Source organism: Sus scrofa, chromosome 4 (genome assembly GCF_054392235.1).
Source record: "Sus scrofa isolate SSC_HxYL_T2T_F1_AM1 chromosome 4, Sscrofa_HxYL_maternal_Yorkshire_Landrace_v2.0, whole genome shotgun sequence".
Classification (NCBI taxonomy): Eukaryota; Metazoa; Chordata; class Mammalia; order Artiodactyla; family Suidae; genus Sus; species Sus scrofa.
This window is the reverse complement of record NC_139386.1, coordinates 23,928,054-23,954,767: the sequence shown is the minus strand read 5'-3', so window position 1 is coordinate 23,954,767 and position 26,714 is coordinate 23,928,054. Positions and strand designations below refer to the sequence as shown.

Sequence of the window (26,714 nt, the reverse complement as noted above, 5' to 3'; positions counted from 1 at the left end):
TAAAATATATTAAATTTAAAATAAAAATTATATATTTGATATTAAAATTATGCCAAATATATAATATAGTTTATATTATAAAATAAATGACATATAAATGATTTTGTGCTATGGAGAATAAAAAGTAGGAAATTATAAAGAAATAAATAGCAGAAAGAATCTTTAAAATGTAAGAAATGATTACCATGGAGAATAAAGGCATAGATAAACTACCTTTAACCATATTTTAATTTGGAGATTTGAAGACTGTGGAAGTATTTCAAGTTAAAATATAACAATTATGTCACAAAAGAGATGTACAGGTCAAACAGATGGAAGTTTATGGGATAAATTAGTATAAAAATATGCAAGGAACCATCATATAAGGAAGGATTCAGTCTCCTAATAGGTTGAATCAAGCAGTTCTGCTGCTAAGATCAGTCATGTCACCATGGAAAAGAGCTAACACATTTTCGAACATCCCTAAATAAACCAGGCTTCTTAACAAACAATAAGACAAGCCTATAACACACAAAATATTTCTGGCTTGTCAATAATACAGAATTTAAATCTTTCCCAATTTAAGTCTCAGGACATCCTTTCACACAGAACCAGATAACATGCGGCTACAAAGGCACTCATGTTTGGTAGGAGACTGAAAAAAAAAAGCAGGATGTTATCAAGTAACTATAATTAATTTTTTCTAAAAAAATAATGCTGGTAATGCCTGTAAAATATGCTCAAAATATCGACCATGAACATGCCCCTGTCAGAGCATAGCTGCAATCCCGGGTCCTGGGGGCTAGACCCCTAGCTCCTAGAGGAGAATCTCTGCAATTGTAATTATCCTCTCTATTAGTCACCTGCTTGGGGATGTGGGTCTTGACTATATTATGTTTCCATCCCTCCAACCCATCTCTTTTTTTATATCTTTCCCAACTTAAGACTCAGAACATCCTTTCAAACAGAACCAGATAACATGCAAGTACAAAGTTGCTCATGTTTGGTAGGTGACTGAAAAAAAATCAGGATGTGTCAAGTAACAAATTTATTGCTAAATATTTAATTTTTCTCAAATATAATGCTGGTAATGCTTCTAAAATCCTGTAAAATATGCTCAACTTATCTACCATAATCATGCCCCTGTCAGAGCATAGCTTCGATCCTAGGTCCTGTTTGATTGGAAAAGAGAGAAATGAGGGAGTAGGTGATAGAAGGCAAGAAAATCCATTGACAAGGCCACAAGTAGACCTACGCCTTGGTCTTAGTAAATTTTGAATTACATCATCCCCATAGATATTATGTTATAAATGGTAGCTATGTATTTTTCACTAATGTCAACACTAAAATGCTGAGGGAAGGGACCAGGAACAGAACCTGCCAGAGAATAGGGAACCCAAATATATATTATTTCACAAATTAAAAATATAAATTATGGCTAAAAATAATTTTGAAAAACACTAGCATGGTTGAGTTAAATTAACAGTACATGTTTTCCATTCCAGTCTATATTTTTATGGATCAGCCTTAATACCAAATCACTAGTTATTATTTGCATTTTAAGCACTGCCTAAAGAACAATACTTGGAATATCATCTGACTATAAATAGAAGACCGTCCAGTCTCTACATCTTTTCCTTCACTGGACATCCAAGCTTTCCTGCTCTAAATTCTGAAATTCATCCCCAAAATTGTAATCTAATTCAGTTAACAATACTCTTCACATTTTTCTCTTCCTCACTTCTTGGGGACTTAATGAAACACAGAGGAACACTAGCTTAGCTGATTACAAGCTGTATGGTCAGACAGGACATTTAAACTCTGGGAGCCTCAGTTCCTTCATGTGTTAGTCATTCCTGTCTCACGAGAGCAGTTTGAGGATTAAATGTAAATGTCATATAGATTCCCTTGATCCTCTCTTTAAAGGTAATCATAATTAACATCACCTTTATTCCTGATATTGCTGTTGCTGTTAATTATTAGAATGGGTTCTGAATTTGCTCCAGCTTGTTTCTGTAAAACTCCCTTTTATGTCTTGAAGAGGCTGCAGGTCAGGTCTCTGTTCTTTCTGCTGGAATTCCATGAATACTTTCTGCCTAGCTGGTTTATGATGTTTTGCCGTTATTCCTCTGGACTTTTGTTTCCTTCCTCCTCATTGCATAGAGCTGTAGGTACCAATTGAGCCCTGCACCCTCCCCGAATCACCTTCTTATCACATTGACTTTTTTCTAGTGCTCCATTCTACAAGCAGTGAAGTTGGGTTTCGAGATCCTACTGATCATTTACATGAACAACCCAGGCATTGACTAAGATATGCTCCCACATAAAATTAAGACTACAAATAAATAAATAAATAGTATATATGTTATATACATATATGTAACAATTTATTTTAAAATAAATTGGACGTTTAAACACTACCAACACCCTCCTATTGTATGTGTGTGGTAGTAGCAACATCACTTTGAAAAAAAAAAAAAGAGAGGGAAAAAGTGAAGTCCTTAAAAATATTTTTTGTTCTAGCATGTTCCAGTGAATTTGTTTTTATTGGGCAACAATCCTAAGGAAACTGACTCTGATTACAATTTTGAATCATTATGGCCCTTTGAAATACTGGAATCCAGAAAGGTAATATTTCATAATGCAGCATTTAGAACCACATTAAAATATTGCTTAGGTTGCCAATATTTCTCTTGCTTTTTAGTGCTTGGGGAAAAATAAAAGTAGCATTATGAAGATTTTTCTTCCTGTTTTTAAGTTGTTCTATATTTATTTTGTAGAAAACCTCACCAAAGCAAACCATTTCTTTCATCCATATTCAAACCGTCCTCCAACTTTTTCATCAGATGGAAGTCTTGAATAGCATCTCACACAGGCTCTCTTTTTTGCTAAAGTGGTTCCACGTGGCAGCAGAAAATACAGAGTTTAATTTAAAAGGAGGCAATAGAATACTGGCATCAGCCAATTGTTGACGTCAAGAGGGAAAATGCAATAAAGATTTGCCTATTACTGAAGGAACCTAAAGGTGATTTGTGAATTCCATCTGCTGTCCAAAAAAGGAAACATATAAATCCTGACACCATTGTCAACAACAGTAATCAAGTTTCAAAGATTAGGCAAAGTCAGCACTTGGGCCCTCAAGCCTTGAAAAGACTTCTAGGATGGACTGAAAATAAGGTCAGAAAACCCGCTGTAAAAAGCAGAACAAGACCATTTATGTTAACCTTAAAATGAGGTTAAAAATACTAAATGCATCATCAAATATAATTTTGTTCACTAAGATAATTCAGAATCCATTTGGAAATATTTTATGAGAAAATGATTACTATTATGTAAAAGAGTAAAGAAATTGAGTATATATTAAGTTGATAATTCAGTAATATAAACAAAATATGCAAGGTAATAGCCTGGTACCTATCTTCTATGATGCTTTTTGGGGATAAGTCCTGTTAAAAAGCTCCTTATGAGGTGGTGTTCTACCCAGGTTGATAAAACCATAAAAGCATCATGACCACTAGAGAGTGGACCTAGTACTGGCTGTTGTCCTAATGCAGCCATCTTTAACCTGGTCAATAGCATTTGACCAGCATAGTTCTACATAATATGACCACCATGTAAGAAATGGTGATATTTGTAAAGGAGGGATTAAATCCTTTAAAAAATCCAGATGATTTAAATGAACATTCATTTTAAGAATCACTGAAATATCACTAATTTATCAAAAAGCATTTAAGAGCTAAAATACTACATTTTCATTTTAGACTTCTATGATGACTCTTCTGGAGTTTTTGTTGTTGTTGTTTGGCAGATTGGAATAAATAAAAGAAAACTAATATAAAAGCACTATCCTCAAGGAACTTCCATTCTGGGAGAGAAGACAAGTTGGGCAAAAAAAAATTTGTATTAAAAAGTGATCACTCGAAAGGAGTACAATTTTGTGGGAAAATCAGAGGATGGAATAAATTCCTTTGGCTTGTTAAATGAAGGAAGGTTTATAGAGACATTACATTTGAAAAAAATTGAGAGATAAATATGTTTTTACCAGATTGAGAAAAGATAAAATGAGCATACCAACAAGTTCATCTAAATGCAATTTCTTAAATAGATTTAAAACATGTCTCTCTGTTTGATTCAGAAGTTTTGAGTGACTAAAGGGAAGGGAAGAGAAGTGAGGGGAAAGACAAAGTTAGCAAATTCTGTATATCTTTAACGCTGAATTAAAATTAACTTTCCATTTTCTCAATTATGAAATATTTCTCATTTATGAAATAGAGATTACAATCCTTGCAGGAAAAAAAAAAATTGTAGAACTCAGCTCCAAGCATAGAACGTCTCATAAAAGTAATTACCAAATGAGGCCTGTTGTCTCATTTCCCTTTCTCCTCAGAAAAAGATATGAGGATATAGGAAAAAATACAATATGAGGTTATACTTAATTATTAAAGAGAGTTTAGAGGAGTTAAGACATGATTGAATAGAATGTTTTGATATATATAGTGCTACAAATATACTGTCATTACTTTATTACAAAGATAGTGCCTGGTATTAATGTGTAAGTCTTAAAAAAATTCTAAAATGTCAGAATTAGCTGTCTTATAAAATAGGTAGTTTTTTAAAAATATTTTCTAAAAGATAGTTTTCTATTAAGTTAACTTTCTATTGACTTTTAACTTTGAGTATAAAATCAGAGATATGCTCTCATAAGTCAAACCCTCTTTATATATAACATAAATACATTTTAAAAGGCAACAAATCTTCCAGAATCATTAATTTTGAAGGAGATGGTAATTTTCTTCTATATTTACATTAATTTGTACCTTTGGTCATTTAGAAGATATTAATTCAACTAAATTCAGTGTATGTTTATTGACTTCCTATCATGTGTTGGGCACTTTAATAGTCACTATACTTAATATCCAGATATAGTTATGATTAAGAAATAGATACAATTTTAAGAAGCTCATAAGTATTAAGAGAAGATCCCATGAATTACATTAGTCAAAAGACATAAATGCAATAAACCTTCTATATACCATTATATGATGTTGCATAATTGAATCCAAAAAGAAACTGAACAAGTTATGAAAATTATGAGATTAAACAAGATTAATTTTAATCGATTTACAATTGTTTGGGACTAACAGCTTGAAACACATTTTCCCATTTGGTATGGTAATAATTAAGTAAAACATGAGGAAGCTTCTGGAATATTTTTAAGGTAAAGATAAATTTTACATAATTTAATAATGTGCATTAAAGTCTAGATTTTTAGTTCAACATGTTAAAACATTAAAGTCAAAGAGAAAATCAGAGGATGGAATAAATTACTTTGGCTTGTTAAATGATATATAAAAATATTCTGGAACCATAAAAGCTAAGCATGTTTTCTTTTGATATCTTGGATAGTAATAGAATGAGTTGAAGAGGAAATGGCATTTGAACTGAATTTCAAATGATGAAGGAGAAAAGAAGGGAGAATACATTTTAATTAGGGAAAGTAAGTGCATTGAAGTAGAGGCATGGGCTTTTGTAACATCATCAAAGAAGGGTGAAAAATCACTATTAGAACAAGGTAGAGAAGTGGCAGAATATAAAGATTAAAGTATGGTTAGGCTAAATACTATGAAGGTTTAAATACCAGATCAAGAAGTTTAGACATTATTCTCTAATAGGGATTATGCAGAAATGTCACATTTGAATTCTATATGAGTTATATAATGATGATGACTTAGAAGCATGGATTCAGCATGGACAGAAACAGTTAAAATACTTAGGAGTTCCTTGGTGACTTGGCAGCTTAAAGATGTGGCATTTTCACTGCTATGGCTTGGGTCACTTCTGTGACTCAGGTTCAATCCCTGATCCAGGAATTTCTGTATGATGTGGGTGTGGCCAAAAATAAATGCCTATAGTAATATTCCAGGTAAGAAACTAGGAGGGATTAATTTACAGTGTGGCAGTAGCAAATGGAAAAAGTTAATTACTAAAGATTGAGTGAGAAGGCCCTCCTGAAAAAGTTATCTAACAATGCTTAAAATAACCTAATTCATAGTGATTGCTATATTTCATGGTTTCTTAGCATATTAATTTAGGAAGGAATTAAAATGTATGTTGCTCAACCATATATCCCACACAGAATCTTCTCTAAAACAGCAAGAGAACCACACTTTAAAAAATTCTTATCCACCTATACCTCTCTATTATCTGAGACATTCAGCAACAATTTCTCTCATTTATCTTCTATGATGTGCAACATACTATTTTCCACATGTTTTTTGTTTCTTTAATTTTCATGCACTATATCCTACATTTGTGCAATGTCTATCTCTTGACTCTCTACAAGTTCTAGTGTACTAATTACAGTGGGCACTGAAATAAATATAATTTAGTGTTTTTTTAATTAAATTCAAGTAAAGAAATTTAGGAAAGTAAAGAAAAAAAGGAATAGCAGATTTAACATTCTAGTACACTTAGCCAATAGAGGTAATAATTACATGAATATTAAGAGTAATCAAAATATAAAGTTGTTTTTAAGGAAGGAATAACCATATAATGGGTTTTACTCTTATGCACTCTTATTACTTCAGGATGGATAATTTTCTGAACTGAATTGGTTTAATGGAGATGGACAAGGTAAATTTCAACTCTGAACTTATAGTCAGATTTTCTCTGAGAGGAAAGTATAAACTTAGTAATTGCATTATGAATAAGATGTTAAAATTATCCACAGATTCTCTAGCCATGATTCATTAAGATAATTTTATAATTAACTGAATTTTTATTATGACGAGCCTATAATAAGCCATGTAAACAGCAAGAATGAAGATGTGCTATAATTTATTCTACAAATAATATCATAAATGCAAACCAAAAAGTAAATCTTTAATTTTTAATGACTTGCGCTTTTTCCCACACTTTGTTTTTGCAATGGTTCTTAGGCACTGTATCCTGTTACCATCAGCTGCAGGCATTTACCTGTATTTAGAATGGGGGACGAGCTTAAGGTGAACGCCATTTGTTCATTTTATTAACTTTTTGACAGCAGTTATTACAGAGATGATTTTTGGCAGCTTAAGCCAAAAAATGTATAAAGAAATATATATTACTTTTTTGTTGTTGTTGATCCTCTACATAATGGGACGAGAGGAGATGGTTTTAAACATTGGCAAAATCATATTTGCAATTTTGAAAAATCACACTGGTGACAAATATAATTGATCAGAGTAAAAATATAGGGATAATTTGAGAGGATATTTCAGTGACAGATGCATAAAAAGACAAAGGATTGAACAATGTAGCATTAATGGGATTAAGAAAACAGAAAATACTTAAAATTATTTGAAAGATATTATCAATGTAACTTGATTACAAGTGCTACTTGAGTCAAAGGCTAACTTCCATTAAAATACCATTAACAAGGTTTAGAGGAGATGGTGAAGCTTGGTGAAAACATAATTAGTCACTTATCTTAAAAAATTCTACAATGGGAGTTCCTGTCATGGCTCAGCAGTTAATGAACCCGACTAGCATCCAGGAGACATGGGTTAAACCCCTTGCCTCACTCAGTGGGTAAAGGATCTGGTGTTGCTGTGAGCTGTGATGTAGATCACAGATGCAGCTCAGACACTGCATTGCTGTGGCTGTGGCATAGGCCAGCAGCTGCACCTCTGATTCACCTCCTAGCCTGGGAACCTCCATATGTCATGGGGGCAGCCCTAAAAAGACAAAAAAAAAAAATTCCACAAAAAATTATAAAAATAAAAAAAAGAGATAATATTGAACTTCACTCCTGAAAGTATGATCTGTGGAACACCAGCACTGGCATCACCTGGGAGTTCAAAAATGTGAAAGACAATGAGGATAGAACAAAAAAATATAAAATTTATCCAATAGGAAACTCACAGAAGAGAAAGAGAATGAATGTCATACACTAGTCAAAGATAGAATGAGAACAAAGATATGGTATGAATAGGTATGAATAGGAAGGTATGAATAGGTAGCATAATAGTAATATGAATATGAATATATTCACATGACACATATTTTGGCAATACTTCTAAACAACAAACACAAAAAAAATTAACTTAAAAAAGACTTCCAACCAGATGTAAACGTTTAAAGTGATAAGAAGCTTCTCAGAGAAGATATATTATATATATATATATTCCATATATATTCCATATATATATATATATTCCAATAGAATTGTGTTAAAAGAACTACTATGGAATAGTCTAAAGAAGGAAAATCAAAAATATGTTCTTTTAAAAAATGGAAATAAATCTTTAATATACACATGTGTGGATACCAACATACTTCTGTAACCAAAAAGATGAAGAAAAAGTAAACAATAAATATTTTCCAATCTATTTTCCATTATTACATTCTTATTAAACATTCTCCAATTAACATGTATTAACTGTATAATAAAAATGATTATTCAAACACAAATATCACTTACTCACATTTACTTGAACACTTTTTAAAACTAATGAGTTTTAAGAGAAGGATTAAGATGGTGGAGGAGTAAGATGTGGTGCTCGCCTCCCACAAACACATCACACACACCCACACACAAAATCTACATGTAGAAGGATTCACACAGAACATCTACTGAAACCTGGCAGAAGACCTTAAAGCTCTCAAAACGGCAAGAAACCTTCCACATAACTGGGTAGAACAAAAGAAAAAAGAGATAGAGAGAAAAGGGATAGGACAGGACTAGCACTCCTGAGAGGGAGCTGTTAAAGAGGAAAGAAACCCACACCTTGGGAAGCCACCTAACTGACTGACAGGGAGATTAGCCAGGACAGAGGGACCTCAAATCTGCAGAGAGAAGCACAGCAGCTGGACTGAGGAGGGCAAAGCAGGGTGAGAGCAGCACACCCCTGGATACCACAGTCTGAGATGCTGTGGGGGAGAGGAAGGGCTGGACATGGAGACTCAGGCTCCAGAGGTAAGTTCCAGGGAGAGAACTAGGGTTTGGCTGTGTGGAGACAGCCTGAGGGGCTAGGGATTGGTGTGCCATGGGGCTGGAGAGCCAAACACTACCAGCTGGGGAGTGGAATGAATACCACAGCCAAGGGAACCCAGGAGGAGGTCTGGGCCCACAGAAGAATCAAGGGTATGGCTAGAGGTGAAGGGGTATGCTGCCATACAAATATCTTTCCTGTGCACATGACTCTCAGAGAGTGGGGTGCCTATGGCACAGGCAATGGGTGATGAGAAGCCACTTGCTTAGGCTACCACAACTGGGTGCCTCTTGTGAAGGCTACAGATGGCTGGACACCTCTTGTGTGGGCTGAGAGCAGTGGGGGGGATAAGTGTGATGCAGCACTTCTTGTGTGATCTACAGGCAGTGAAGTCAAACCACAGAAATCATCTCAGACACCAGAGTTGAATGTGGCACACCACCACTAGGAGTCTGTGACCAGGCACCACCTGTGGCCCCAGTTATCCTAGAGGTCAGTGAAAAAGAGGGGAATTGCAACTGTGCACCACCCATTGCTGCTGTCATTCCCATAGGAACATACCTGCCCTGCTGCTGCCACTGACAAATGCTCCAGGTGCAGCCTCTGGGTGCAGATCACTGTCACTTCCCAGGGCCCTGCAATGAGGAGCAGCCTGTGCAGCCTTCCCACTGGTCCATGCCACTGTCAAGGGTCTGGTAACCAGGCAGTGGCTACTAGCCCTGCCCATTGCCTTTATATCCCTGGAAGCATGCTCAGTACCCTAAAAATAAAATAAATCCTAACAAAATACCTACACACATAAATAGCCCTCTAAGACTACAGTAGTTCGTTTCCCTAAACCCACAGAATAAGAAAAATATAAGCGAAATTAAGAAGTTCAGGAACCATTCCCAGTTAAAAGAACAGGAGAATTCTTTTGAAGGAGCAAATAATGAAACAGACTTCTGAGTCTAACAGACATCAAGTTTAAAAAGGAGATAGTGAAAATACTGCAGGAATTAAGAGCAGATATGAACAGTAAGGCAGATTACCTTAGAAAGGAACTAGAAAATGTATGGAAGAGCCAAGAAAAATTAGAAAATTCATTTGCAGAGTTAAAGGCATTAAAGAGCAGAACGAAAAATGCAGAGGAACGAATTAGTGAGTTACAAGATAGAAAAATGGAAATCACACAATGAGGACAACAGATGGAAAACCAAATGAAAAAACTTTAAAGGAATATAAGAGGGATAATATAAAGCGGGCCAATATATGCATAATAGGGATTCCAGAAAGAGAAGAAAAAGGGAATTGAATATATATGTGAGGAAATTATGTCTGAAAACGTTCCAAATCTAAAGAAAAACAAATATCAAGATACAGGAAACACAGAGGGCCCCAAACAAGTTGAACCAAAACTGTATCATGCCAAGACATATTATAATAAAAATGGCAAAAGTTAAAGAGAGGATTATAAAGGCAGCAAGAGAAAAACAAATAGTTAATTATATGGGAACCTCCATAAGGCTATAAGCTAATTTCTCTACCAAAACATAACAGGGCAGAAGCGAGTGGCAAGATATATTCAAAGTTATAAAAGGGGAAAAAACTTGCAGCCTAGAATACTCTACCCAGCAAGAATATCATTTAAAATAGAAGGAAAAATAAAGAATTTCTCCAACAAACAATAACTAACAGAGTACAGCAATACTAAACATATTCTAAAAGCAATGCTGAAAGGCATTCTCTCAACAAAAAAGAAGGAGAAATAGGATAGAGGAAATCACAATTGGAAAGCAATCACTTAAATAAGCCAGTATACAGATCTTAAAGGAGAAAAAAAATCTATTGTAAAATTGCTGAGGAGTTCCCATGATGGCACAGTGGAAATGAATCTGACTAGGAAACTTGAGGTTGTGTGTTCAATTCCTGGCCTTGCTCAGTAGGCTAAGGATATGGTGTTGCTGTGAGCTATGGTGTAGGTCACAAATGCAGCGTGGGTCCTTCATTGCTGTGGCTCTGGCATAGGCCAGCAGCTGTAGCTCCAATTAGACCCCTGGCCTGGGAACCTCCATATGCCATGGGTGTGGCCCCCAAAACAAAAACAAAAAATTGATGATAAAAAGGAACAGCAAAACAACAAATGTGAAGATGTTAAAAAAGGACTTCAAAATCATAAAATGTTAGGAAGGAAAGTAAGAAAATCTAGACTTTTTTAGAATGTGTTTGAGCTTATATAACTATCAGGTCAAAGCAACCAGATATAGGAAGTGGTTAACATACATGAAAAACAAGGCAACCAGAAATAAAAACCAAACATTACATTCACAAAAAATAAAAGGAAAAGACACAAGCATAAGATAAAGGGAAATGATCCAAAAAAATAAATAAATAAAGGAACAAAGGAGAAAGATAGAATCAACTGGAAAACAAGGTTTAAAATGGCAATACATACTTATCAATAATTACCTTAAATGTCAATGGAGTGAATGCTCCATTCAAAAGACATAGAATGGCAGATTTAAAGAAAAAAAAAAAGAGCCTACAAAATGCTGTCTACAAGAGACTCACCTTATGGAAAAATACACAGATACATTGAAAATGAGGGGATGGAAAATATTTCATGCCAATGGAAAAGATAGGAAAGCAGGAGTTGCCATACTCACACCAGACAAAACAGACTTTAAAACAAAGGCCAAAGAGAAAGACAAAGAAGGGACACTATTTAATGATAAAAGGATCCATTCAAGAAGAATACATTATAATTGTCAAAATATATGCCCATATTATAGGAGCACCCGGATGCATACAACAAATACTAACAGACAGAAAGGGAGAATTTGATGAGACTACAATAATAGTAGGAGAATTTAACATCCTACTCACATCAATGGACAGATCCTCTAGACAGAAAATCAGTAAGACAACTGAGATCCTAAATGACACAATAGAAAAGTTAAGACTTCATTGACATTTTCAGGACATTACATCCTCCCCCCAAAAATGAGAATATACATTATTTTGAAGTACACATGGAACATTCTCAAGTATTTACCACATAGTGGAGGACAAAGCTAACCTCAACAAATTTAAGAGTATAGAAATTTTTTCAACTATTTCTACCACAATGGCATGAAAGTAGAAATCAAGCACAGGAAAAGACATGAGAAAAAACTGACTACATGGAGACTAAACAACATGCTACTAAAATACCAATAAGTCAATATGGAAATCAAAAGGGAAATTAAAAAATACCTTGAGGCAAATGATAATGAAAACACAACCATACAAAAATCTATGGGATTCCACAAAAGCAGTGCTTAGAGGGAAGTTCATAGCAGTATATGCCTTCTTTAAAAAAGAAGAAAAATCTCAGACCACTTAACCCACCACCTAAAAGAATTAGAAAAAGTAGAACAAAAAAAACCTAAAGCCAGCAGAAGGAAGGAAATCATAAAGATCAGAGAGGAAATAAATAAAATAAAGGTTCAAAAAAATGGAAAAAAATCAATAAAACCAAGAGCTGATTCTTTGAAAGGGTAAACAAAATTGACAAAACTCTGGCCAGACTCACCAAGAAGAGGAGAGAAAGAACTCAAGTAAACAAGTAAGAAATGAAAAAGGAGAAATTCTAATATATAACAAAGAAATACAGAAAAACATAAGAGAATACTATTAACAAATATGTGCCAATGAATTTGACAAACTAGAAGAAATGGACCAATTTCTAGAGACTTAGAACCTGCCAAAACTGAATCAAGAAGAAATAGACCAACTGAACAGACCAATCACTACAAATGAAATTGAATACATAATAAAAACACTCCCTACAAACAAAAGCCCAGGACCAGACGGCTTCACAGGAAAATTATACCAAACATACAAAGAAGAACTTATATCAATCCTCCTTAAACTTTTCCAAAAGGTTAAAGAAGAACCATTCTCAAAGACATTATATGAAGCCACCATTGCCCTAATACCAAAACCAGACAAAGATACTTCCAAAAAAGATCATAGGTCAATATCTTTGATGAATATAGATGCAAAAATTTTCAACAAAGTTTTAGTCAGCCAAATACAACAACATATAAAAAGATCATACACCACAAATAAGTGGGATTCATCCCAGGTGCACAAGGATGGTTCAATACACAAATCAATCAATGTCATACACCACATTAACAAAAGAAAACTCAAAACCCACAAGATCATCTCAATAGATGCAGAAAAAGCATTTGACAAAGTCCAACATCCATTCATGATAAAAATTCTTATCAAAGTGGATATAGAGGGAACATACCTTAACGTTTTATGACATTATAGCCACTTACGACAAACCCACAGCCAACATAATGCTCAATGGAGAAAAGCTGAAAGCCTTCCCAATAAAATCTGGAACAAGACAAGGATACCCATTCTCACCACTTTTATTCAACATAGTATTGGAGGTCCTAGCCATAGCAATCTGACCAACAGAAGAAATGAAAGGTATGCAAACTGGAAGTGAAGAGGTAATATTGTCATTCCACACAAAAACTACTCAAACTGATCAACAAATTCAGCAAAGTAGCAAGATACAAAATTAACATTCGGAAATTGGTTGCATTTCTGTAAATTAACAATGAAGTATTAGAAAAGGGATATAAAAATACAATACCTTTTAAAACCTTGCCCCCCAAAATTAAATACCTAGGAATAAACCTGCCCAAGGAGGTGAAAGACTTATATGCTTAGAACTATAAAACATTAATCAAGGAAATTAAAAAGGATTCAAAGAAATGGAAAGATATCCCATGCTCCTGGATTGAAAGAATCAATACTATTAAAATGGCCATACTACCCAAAGCAATCTACAGATTCAATGCAATCCCTATCAAATTACTCATGACATTTTTCACAGAACTGGAACAAACAATCCATAAATTTATATGGAACCATAAAATACCTAAAATTGCCGAATCAACCTGGAGGAACAAAGTCCAAGTAGGAGGCATAACTCTCCCAGATTTTAGACAATATATAAAGCTATATATAAAGACAGTGTGGCAGTGTGGCACTGGTACCAAAACAGACATACAGACCAGTTGAACAGAACAGAGAACCCAGAAATAAATCCAGACATCTACGGTCAATTAATCTTTGACAAAGGAGGCAAGAATATAAAATGGGAAAAAGTCTCTTCAGCAAGCGGTGCTTGGAAAACTGGACAGCCACCCTGCACAAAAATAAAATGGGAGGCATAGCAAGATGGCAGAGGAGTAAGACGTCATAGCACACCTTCTCCCACAAACACATCAAAAAAACATATCTACAAAACTACTCGCACAGAACATCAACTGAATGCTGGCAGAAGAACTTAAATCTCCAAAAAGGGCAAGAAACTCATGACATAACTGGGTATAACAAAAGAAAAAAAGAGAGAGAGAAGGAATCAGGACAGGACTAGCATTCCCTAGAGGGAGCCAAGAAGGAGAAAAGGAACCACCTCCTGGGAAGCCACCTAACTGACAAAAGATCAGTTGAGTCAGCAGGACCTCAAATTCTCTGATAAAAGTGCAGCAGCTGGACTGAGAACAGAAAAAAGAGTGAGAGCCACAGGACCTCAAAATCACTAAGAAAAATGCAGCAGCTTGACTGAGAACAGCAAAGCAGAATGAGAGCCGCACAGATCATCGGAACCATCAGCCTGGACACCACAGACTGAGATGCTAGGCCAGGGATGGGCACTGGAGAGTCAGGCTCTGGAGGTCAGTCCTGGAGAGAGAACTGGGAATGGCATGAGGGGCTAAGGAGCAGTGAACCACAGGCTAAGGAGGGGAATACCACAGGAGAGGGAACCCAGGAGAAGGTCTGGATCCAAAAGAGAGGCAAGTCCCCATTGTTGGGGAAGGGAGAGGAGGAGGGGCAGGACACCATAGGAAACTCCTGTGGTGTGCACATGCCTACAGGCTTAGAGGGTGGGGTGGCTCTGTGGAGGCTACAGGCAGCGAGAAGCCTCTTGCTCATTTACGGGAGATTAGGCGCTTCTTGTGCAGGCCATCCGTGGCCAGGCACCTCTTTTCTGGGCCCTGGACATAAGGGGATAAGTGCAACGTGGTGCCTCTTGCATGATCCACAGGTGGAAGGGACAGACTGCAGCAGTCATCTCAGAGGCCAGAGGGAGGCATGGTTTGCCACCACTGGGAGCCTGTGAGTGGGCTTCATCAGCAACCCCAGTCACCTCAGGGGTTTCCAAAAAAGAAAAAAAAGAGGGCATTGCAACCAAGCACCATACGCTGTTGCTCTCACTCCCCTGGGAACACACCCACCCTGCAGCTGCCACTGCCAAACCCTCTGGGTGACCCACAGACACTTGGTCACTGTCCCTTCCCAAGACCTTACAACTAGGAACAACTGGTACAGCACCTCCTGCATGGGCTAAGTGGGATAGAGCGCTTCTTGCATGGTCTGCAGGTGGCAGATTGGATGAAAAAGCAAAAATCTTCAATCTGTTGCCTATAAGGAACTTACCTTAGAGCAAAGGACACACATAGATTGAAAGTGAGGGGACAGAAAAAGATATTTCATTCCAATGGACAAGACAGGACAGCAGGAATTTTTGATACTTATTTTAGACAAAATAGACTTTAAAACGAAGGCCATAAGAAAGACAAAGAAGGACACTATTTAATGGTTAAAGGATCCATTCAAGAAGAGGATATTACAATCATCAATATATATGCCCCTAATGTAGGAGCACCCAGATACCCTCAACAAATACTAACAGACATAAAAGGAGAAATTGATGGGAATACAATCATAGTAGGAAACTTTAACACCCTGCTCACATCAATGGACAGATCTTCTAGACAGAAATCAGTAAGGCAACAGAGATCCTAAAGGATATAATAGAAAAGTTAGACTTACTCAACATTTTCAGAACATCACATCCAAAAATTCAGAATATACATTATTCTCAAGTGCACATGGAACATTCTCAAGAATTGATCACATACTGGGGCACAAAGCTAACCTCAATGAATTTAAGAGTATAGAAATTATTTCAAGTATCTTCTATGACCACAAGGGTATGAAACTAGAAATTAACCACAGGAAAAGAAATGAGAAAAAACTTACTACAATAAGACTAAACAACATACTACTGAAAAACAATGGGTCAATGAGTAAATCAAGAAGGAAATTAAAAAATACCTTGAGACAAATGATAATGAAAACACATCTAGTCAAAATCTATGGGATGCTGCAAAAGCAGTGTTCAGAGGGAATTTCATAGCAATACAGGCCTTCCTCAAAAGAGAAGAAAAACCTCAAATTGACAACTTAACCCACACTTAAATGAATTAGAAAAAGAACAAACAAAATCTAAAGTCAGCAGAAGGAAGGAAATCATAAAGATCAAAGAGGAAATCAGTAAAATAGACATTCAAAAAACAGTAGAAGAAATGAATAAAACCAAGAGCTGGTTCTTTGAAAAGGTAAACAAAACTGACAAATCTCTGGCTAGACTCACCAAGAAGAGGAGAGAAAAAATCCAAATAAACAAAAGAAGAAATGAAAAAGGAGAAGTCACAACAGATACTACAGAAATACAAAAAACCATGAGAGAATACTATGGACAATTTTATGCCAACAAATGTGACAACCTGGAATAAATGGACAATTTTCTAGAGACTTACAACCTGCCAAAACTGAATCAAGAAGAAATAGATCAACTGAACAGACTGATCACGAGAAATGAGATTGAATATGTCATAAAAACACTCCCTACAATTAAAAGTCCAGGACTAAATGGCTTCACAGGTGAATTCTACCAAACATACAAAGAGGAACTTATACCCATCCTTCTTGAACTTTTTCAAAAGGTTGAAGAAGAAAGAACACTCCCAAAGAGATTCTATGATGCCACCATTATCACCCTAATTTCAAAACCAGACAAAGATACCACCAAAAAATACAGGCCAATATCTTTGATGATTATGGACACAAAAATTGTCAATAACATTTTAGCCATCCAAATCCAACAACAAATCAAAAAGATCATACACCACGACCAGGAGGGATTCATCCCAGGTGCACAAGGATGGTTCAACATATGTAAATCAATCAACATCATACAGCACATTAACAAATGAAAAGTCAAAAACCATATGATCATCTCAGTATATGCAGAAAAAGCATTTGACCAAGGCCAACATCCATTCATGATCAAAACTCTCACCAAAGTGGTTACAGAGGGGGCATAACTTAACATAATCAAAGCCATCTATGACAAACCCACAGCAAATATAATACTCAATGGAGAAAAGCTGAAAGGCTTTCCACTAAAATCTTGAATAAGACAAGGATGTCCACTCTCACCACTGTTATTCAACATAGTACTATAAGTCCTAGCCACAGCAATCAGACAAACAAAAGAAATAAAAAGCATCCAAATAGGAAGAGAAGAGGTAAAACTCACTGTATGCAGATGACATGATACTATATATAGAAAACCCTAAGGACTCAACCCAAAAACTACTTGAATTGATCAACAAATTCAGTAAAGTAGCAGGATATAAGATTAACATTCAGAAATCAGTCACATTTAGTACAATGAAATATTAGAAAAGGAATATGGAAATATAATGCCTTTTAAAATTGCACCCCAAAAAATCAAATACCTGACCAAGGAGGTGAAGGATTTATACGTTGAGAACTATAAAATATTAATCAAGGAAATTAAAGAATATGTAAAAATGGAAAGATATTCCATGCTCCTGGGTTGGAAAAATTAATATTCTAATTATATACTACCCAAAGCAATCTACAGATTCAATGCAATCCCTATTAAATTACACATGACATTTTTCACAGAACTAGAACAAGCAATCCAAAAATTTATATGGAACCACAAAAGACCCAGAATTTCCAAAGAAATTCTGAAGAACAAAAGCCAAGCAGGAGGCATCTCTCTCTCAGACTTCAGGCAATACTACAAAGCAACAGTCATCAAGATAGTGTGGTACTGGTACCAAAACAGACAGACCGACCAATGGAACAGAATAGACAACCCAGAAATAAACCAAGACACCTATGGTCAATTAATCTTTGATAAAGGAGGCAAGAACATAAAATGGGAAAAAGAAAGTCTTTTCCGCAAGTATTGCTGGGAAACCTGGACAGCTGCATGCATATCAATGAAACTAGAACATACCCTCACAGCATACATGAAAATAAACTCAAAATGACTTAAAGACTTAAAATTTAAGACAAGACACCATCAAACTCCTGGAAAAGAACATAGGCAAAACATTCCCTGACATCAACCTCATGAATATTTTCTCAGGTCAGTCTCCCAAAGCAATAGAAATAAGTGCAAAAATGAACCAATGGGACCTAATCAAACTGACAAGATTTGCACAGCAAAGGAAACCAAAAAGAAAACAAAAAGACAACTTACAGAATGGGATAAAATAGTTTCAAATGATGCAAATGAAAAGGGCTTAATCTCTAGAATATACAAGCAACTTATAAAGCTCAACAGCAAAAAAGCCAACAACCCGATTGAAAATGGGTGAAAGACATGAATAGATATTTCTCCAAGGAAGATGTACATATGGCCAATAAGCACATGAAAAAATGCTCAACATTCCTGATTATTAGAGAAATGCAAATCAAAACTACCATGAGATACTGCTTCAAACCAGTCAGAATGGCCATCATTAATAAGTCTACAAAAAATAATGCTGGAGGGGGTATGGAAAAAAGGGAACCCTCCTGCACTGCTGATGGGAATGTAAACTGACACAACCACTATAGAGATCAGTATGGAGATACCTTATAAATCTATACATAGAACTACCATATGACCCAGCAATCCCACTCCTGGGCATATATCCGGAGGAAACTTTCCTTAAAAAAGACACATGCACCTGCACATTCATGGCCGCACTATTCACAATAGCAAGGACATGGAAACAACCCAAATGTCCATCAACAGATGATTGGATTAGGTAGATGTGATATCTATACAAAATTGAATACTACTCAGTTATAAAAAAGAACAAAATAATGCCATTTGCAGCAACATCGATGGAACTAGATACTCTCATACTGAGTGAAGTAAGTCAGAAAGCAAAAGACAGATACCATACAATATCACTTATATCTGGAATCTAATATATAGCACAAAAGAACCTTTCCACAGAAAGGAAAATCATGGACTTGCAGAATAGACTTGTGGTTGCCAATGGGGAGGGGGAGGGAGTGGGTTGGTTGGGGAGCTTATGGTTAATAGATACAAACTATTGCCTTTGGAATGGATTAGCAATGATATCCTGCTGTGTAGCACTGGGAACTATGTCTAGTCACTTATGATGGAGCATGATAATGTGCAAAAATAGAATGTGTACATGTATGTGTAACTGGGTCACCAGGCTGTACAGTGAAAAAAAAATTGTATTGGGGAAATAACTATTAAAAAATAATAACGAAAAATAAAAAAATAAAAACAAAATCAAAATGTCTTAAAGACTTAAACATAGGCAAGAAACCATAAAACTCCTAGAAGAGAACATAGGCAAAACATTCTCAGACATCAATCATACAAATGTTTTCTTAGGTCAGTCTCCCAAGGCAACAGAAATAAAAGCAAAAATAAACCAATGGGACCTATCAAACTTAAAAACTTTTGTGCAGCAAAGGGAACCATAAAAAAAAAGACAACCTACAGAATGGGAGAAAATAATTTCAAATGATACAACTGACAAGGGCTTAATCTCTAAAATATACCAATAACTTATACAACTCAACAACAACAAATGCCAAATGCTGGAGCGGGTGTGGAGAAAAGGGAACCCTCCTACACTGTTGGTGGAAATGTCAAATGGTACAACCACTATGGAAAACAGTATGGCGGCTCCTCAGAAAATTAAATATAGAACTACCATGTGACCCAGCAGTCCCACACCTGGGCATATATCTGGACAAAGCTGTCATTGAAAAAGACACATGCATCCCCATGTTCATTGCAGCACTATTCACAATAGCCAAGACATGGATACATCCTAAATACCTATAAACAGATGAATAGATTAAGAAGATGTTGTATATATACACAATGAAATACTACTCAGGCATAAAAAAGAACAGAATAATGGCATTATTAATAATGGTAAATGGCATTAGCCCCAACATGGATGGAACTGGAGACACTCATACTAAGTAAGACAGAAAGAAAAAGACAAATACCCTATGTTATCACATATCTGGAATCTAATATACAGCACAAATGAACCTTTCTACAGAAAATAAACAAACTCATGTCCTTGGAGAACAGACTCTTGCAGAACAGACTTGTGGGAGGGGGAGGGAGTGCGATGGTCTGGTAGTTTGAGGTTAGTAGTTGCAAAATATTGCATTTGAATGGGATAAGCAATGAGATCCTGCTGTATACCACAGGGAACCTTATATAGTCACTTGTGATGGAACGTGATGGAGGATGGTGTGAGAAAAAGAATGTATATTTATATATATGTTTGGGTCATTTTGCTGTACAGCAGACATTGACAGAACAATGTAAATCAACTATAATAGGAAAAAACCTAAAAAAAAATAAAACTGATAACTTCCAATTAATTTTCATGATGGTTGTATAAGGGAAAAAAATGTATCAACATTTTCCATACTTCTCTTTCACTTTCATGAGGATGATCAATATTTCCCACAAATATACAAAATATGAGTTGTAACCTAAAGTGTTAGACATGCTATAGCTATCAATTTATTAGCCGAAATTAATTTTTCTGTATATCTGCAAACATGTACGGTATTTATAATTTCTATATTTTATTAATGAAACACGTGCATGTTTTGACTGTTTATATTATGAAATATAATACACATGCACCTTGTAAGTAAGATCATTTCTACAAGCAAAAATATCTCTATGCTTAATGCAAGTTAGTATGCATCTATGCTTGATTATAGGGGACAATGATTTTTTTATTAATATACTATTTTTAAAATAAGTTTTGCTCAGGAAAGCACAATGATTTTTACTGAAAAAAATACATCATTTCATTTATATGCCATTCATATGTTCTTTTTTTCCCTCTGAAATTCATAACAAGAAAAATTTCCCAGTCAGGATAAAATAGAAATGTCAGGACTGCTGATGTGACTCAATGTAATAATATGCTAAACTCGTTTTGTGTATTCTGTGTATAGGGTGTGAAAAAGATAATTAAGAATTACTGAATGTTTCAAAAGCCAGATTCTTCCATATGTAATTTAGTTACTAATAACTCTAATCTTTTGCAAAACTATAAACACTGCAAATTATTGTTAAAAAAACTTGTCACTTTGAAATAACCTTAAAAATTGTGAAGATGGCACAGAAAGTTCTTGTATACCCTTCCCCTAGCTTCACCTAATGTTGTTTTTCATAACCATGATGCATTTTTCAGAACTAGCAAAGAGTGTCATAATAGTATTATTAGTTTTAACAGTTTTTTTGGTGGTGTCTTTAGTGTTTTCTATATATAATACCATGTCATCTGCAAATAGTTACAGTTTTACTTCTTCCTTTCTGATTTGGATAGCTTTATTTTTTTTTTCCTTGCCTGACTGCTTTAGCTAGGGTCTTCCAATACTAGTTTTAACACAAACAAGCATTTCCAACCTTGTCTTGTCCCTCATCTTAGAGAACAACTTTTAACTTTTGACTGTTGAGTGTGAAGTTAGTTGTGGGCTTGTCATATATGGCCTTTACTATGTTGAGGCACATTTCTCTTTACCTATTTTGTTGAGAGTTTTCCTCATAAATTGACATTAAATTTTGTCAGGAGTCTTTCGGCATCTATTGTGGCGATATGATTTTTATCCTTTTTTTGTTAAGTTGGTTTATCACTTGATTGATTTGTAGATATTGAACCATCCCTGCATCCCTGAAATAAATTCCATTTGATCATAGTGTATGACCTTCTATTTTTTAAAAAATTCCTATGAATATTTGTCCTATGCTATTCACGTGGGTTTTCAATAATCAATATAAAATAATTATCCAAATATATTGATTATTTCTTACACACAAGTCAATGACTACATTGTATCAGACATGGTAGTCACTCTAAAAGCCATTAACTGTTTTTAGTGTATGTGTACATTCTCCACCTACTGCCCCATAGGAATATAGCTCAAGGAACAATATAAAATATGTTAGACAAAGGGATAAATGGAATCTTAATAAACTCCCAAGTATTAGAAAATAATGATACATAACTGTTGTTGAATATTTCCTATGTGTCACTGAGTTATATATTCAATATGACTTACATAATAAAGTCATTAATCCCACAAAGAAGATATCATGATCTCTATTTCATGTGTGAGGAAATGATGTCATCGAGGGTCAGATTTTCTCAAAGGGATACATAAGTAGTACGTCCAGAGATGAATACATTACTGGGTAAACTTAATTAAATCTATATATCTGGCCTGTTCACCATTATCCTCAGTATACTTAGCACTTTGATAACCCTGCATCCATTCATACTTTATTGATAAATAAATTAATGAATACCACATATGTAATTCCCTCAATTATTATCTAGTGCATTTTGTGACAGATATTCTTATTAATTATAGCTTTCCATGGAGGTCATTATGGTCCCACAGTAGAAGGAATAAGCATGTAAGCTGCTACCTGCTCAATGACATTACTCTAATAGCCTTTCTTTGTTGTGAAACTGCAAATCATTTCCTCTAGATGATCTGTTGTTTAAAAAAAAAAAATTGGAAGTTGAGGAAAGGCATAGAAAGACTCCTCAACACTTATTATTTTGGAAAAAAGAAACTAAACTCCCAAGAATGCTGATTCCGTTATGAATCCAGAATTTTAAGTGTGGCAGAATCCTGGGATAGCAAAAGTAGAGCATGGGATGTGCTCCTGGGTGAGAAATCCCAAATAGGGTACTAGAGATGTAGAAATACATACCTGGGGTAATGGAGATATAAGTGAGAGGGGTAGAATTAATTGCTAAATAAAAGTAAATAATAACAACTATAATAATAAATGTTTTCTACCTTAAAATTTGACCAAAGCTGACTTTACCAAAGCTGAAATAAAGTTGATTAATGACAGGAAGTTCTCTTATTATTTCTGTTCATTTATTCAATACCTTAATCTATCCTACAAATCACTAGAAAAAAAGAGTTAAGGTAGATTATTATCATATATTATGTCCAACACTGTGGTTATTCACTTATATTGATTTCTGGATCTTCCTTTTACTCTTAGTTGCTTCAAGAGTTCTCTTTCCCATTTACTCTTTTTTTTTTTTTTTTTTTTTTTTTTTTGCCATTTCTTGGGCCGTTCCCACGGCATATGGAGGTTCCCAGGCTAGGGGTCAAATCGGAGCTGTAGCCACCAGCCTACACCAGAGCCATGCAACGCGGGATCCGAGCCACGTCTGCAACCTACACCACAGCTCACGGCAACGCCAAATCCCCAACCTGCTGAGCAAGGCCAGGGACTGAACCTGCAACCTCATGGTTCCTAGTCGGATTCATTAACCACTGAGCTACGACGGGAACTCCTCCCGTTTACTCTTATAATGAGAAAACCCTGTAACAATGGAAGATGAAAGCAGTTCATAAATGAGGAAAAAGCGCTTATCTTGCCGTTTTTACTTATCCATATTGTGTCCTTGAGAAATCAATTAATACATATATAAATCTTAGTTATGATATTATAAATAGAATGCCCTATAAAACAATTTTGATTGAGGATTTATACTTTGTAAAACATCACACACATACACACACATGTAAATACACACACACAAACTGATAGTTTACCATTGATAACTATATTTGAATGATTTTGAATCTTACACTTGACTAAATATTTGTGTCAGTTTAACAAACTTCACAACAGATTTCAATATTTTGAGCCTTTCAATATTTATACTTCTGTCATTCCTAAATTATTTATTAAAGTATAGTTGATTTGCAATGTTTCTTCAGGTTCTGTACAGCACAGTGACCCAATCATACACATTTTTCTGTGCTGTATGGTAGGGCCCCACTGCCTATCCATTCTACATGTAACAGTGTGCTTCCAAAAAAACATTTTAGGCTATTTTTTTTAATGTGATTCATAAATTTAACAAGCAAAATTTGCCCCACTTGGTTAGACACTTTTTGTTCAAGCCTATTTCAGGAATGTACTCACTAGATTAGATCAAAATCAGAAACATTGACTTTGGAAACTTACTATACATACAACACTGTATTTAAACCAAAAATAAAAACAAGTAAACCATCATGCTACTAAAAGCACATGCTGCTCCAAAATGGTAAAAACAGACACTATTATTTCTTAAAAATGATCAGTTGCTACAAGTTTATCTATGTACAAAGAAAGTCTAAGAAAAACTAATCTGGGTAAATACCACTATAAAGTATCTAGCTGAAGCAGTAGAATTTAGGGAGTAAAAATCCCAGACATAAAAAAATATTCTGTATACCAGCATTTGTTGAATGATGCGTCTGCATTCCTGATGTTAGCTCTATTAAAGGCAATGCCCTGGGGACCTCTACTTGTTAAAACAAACAAACAAATCAGATATCTCCAAAGCCTCTGTACTTTTTCCAACCCCTACTGTGCTCTAGCTAATGTAAAATATGTTTTGGTGTAATTTTATGAAATAGTTTCTCAGTGAAAATGCATAGATGCATCTTAATGAGATCTTTGAAACAGATGGGGATATTTTAGCTGCCCTCACCCCTTTTGCTTGAACGATATTCTTTGAAATTGGTGGTGTAGTAAAACATTCTTTTTTAAAGGATAGGAACTGAATACATTTTCAGGCTACTTTGGGAAAACCCATGAAACACAAGAGATACATGAAGCAAGATTTTTCAATTTTTTCTTTTTGTATTTTTCTTTTAACACAGTTGATTTGCCCTGGACATTCTAAAAAGCCACAAGTAATTTCCTACACATCATCCTGTTACTTGCCTCTGTGTAACATTATTTAAGGGGATATTTTAGTAAAGAATTTGATAATTGCAAATTAAATGGAGAAGCTATTCTTCCCTAATTTTCTTATATATCTGCCTCTGATTTTCTTTCATCACTGGTACAGCTACTATGGAGAACAGTTTGGAGATACCTTAGAAATCTATACATAGAACTTCCATATGACCCCACAATCCCCCTCTTGGGCATATATCCGGATAAGAGTTTCCTTGAAGAAGACACATGCACCTGCATGCTCATTGCAGCACTATTCACAATAGCCAAGACATGAAGACAACCTAAATGTCTATCGACAGATGATTGGATTAGGAAGATGTGGTATATATACACAATGGAATACTACTCAGCCATAAAAAAGAATGACATAATACCATTTATAGGAACATGGATGGAACTAGAGACTTGCATCCTGAGTGAAATAAGTCAGAAAGAGAAAAACAAATACCATGTGATAGCACTTATAAATGGAATCTAATATACAGCACAAATGAACATTTCCACAGAAAAGAAAATCATGGTCTTGGAGAACAGACTTGTGGCTTCCCAGGAGGAGAGGGAGTGAGTGGGAAGGATTGGGAGCTTGGGGTTATCAGACACAACTTGAAATGGATTTACAATGAGATCCTGCTGAGTAGCATTGAGAACTATGTCTAGATACTTATGTTGTAACAGAACAAAGGGTGGAAGAAAAATGTATGCATGTAAGTGTATCTTGGCCCCCATGCTGTACAGTGGAAAAACAAATGAATAAAATAAATAAATAAAAAGTTCTTTTTGGTCCTTTTTTTTGTCCTTATGTACTTTGTTAATGTTCAGTGTTTTTTCTCTTCTATTTATCTTTCCCAACTTTTATTTTATAGCCAAAATGCATGGTAATATAATACTTATAGTGAAATCCCTTTCTCTGCTTAGATGTACAGATAATAACAAACTATAAGTATCTGCAAAAGGTAGTAGCCAAATGTAAGAAGGTAAATTTTTCAACATTCTATATTCCACATAACTGTCAAAAATGGAGTCTTCTTGACAAAAGTCTCAATATTTGAATATATTCTAATAAAACTGACATCATAATTTTATTCTATAAGAAAATGTTTTCCTTTAGTTATTAGGGAATATATATTTATAGGAATTTACCATTTTTAGACTTTCTATAACAATCAAAATTTGACTGAAAATAAAAACTGCTTTGTTTTTATTTTGTATATTGCATTTGATTATTGACAATATTCCTAGGTTTCACTGAATTAGGTCTACAATTTGTTTCACCTTTTTTTTTTTTCAGACATATTGTCTTGAGTAGTTCCCCAAGTTTATTTAACTAGTCCTAAAACAAATGAAGCCATTATTATTCTGTTTGTTTCCCTATGATCTCTGACTCTAGCACTTCAACCTTTAGTCACATTTTGAGCTCCCTAAATGCACTCTTTGCTCAGATCTCCTTGCTCTTGCACAAGCTCCTTTTCTAGTTCGAGAACCTGTATTCATGTACTATGACTCCACTTAAAACTTTCCTTTTTACAAGATTTCTCCACCCCTCCCAGCGCCAGCCCTGCCAAATGCCTATGTTTGGACATCGGGAATGTTAAGGACTTTGTTTTCTTTAGGAGTTTTCCCACATCTTTGTTGTTTGTTCATTTTGCTTTATCAAAGTGAGGCTAGAGCATGCCTAAGATCAGTCTAGAAAATGTCTCAAAGACCCAACAGGATAGAGTGGATGGGAAAGCTCTTCCTTGCCAAGGGTAGCATAAAAAAATCTG

General features: G+C 35.1%; 1 long non-coding RNA gene across 2 annotated transcripts in view; it reads right to left on the bottom strand.

The window, feature by feature from the left end:
* LOC102168185 (uncharacterized) overlaps nt 1–26,714 on the bottom strand; it is a 131,834-nt gene that overhangs the window by 64,329 nt on the left and 40,791 nt on the right. The gene's annotated exons all lie outside the window — the stretch shown is intronic.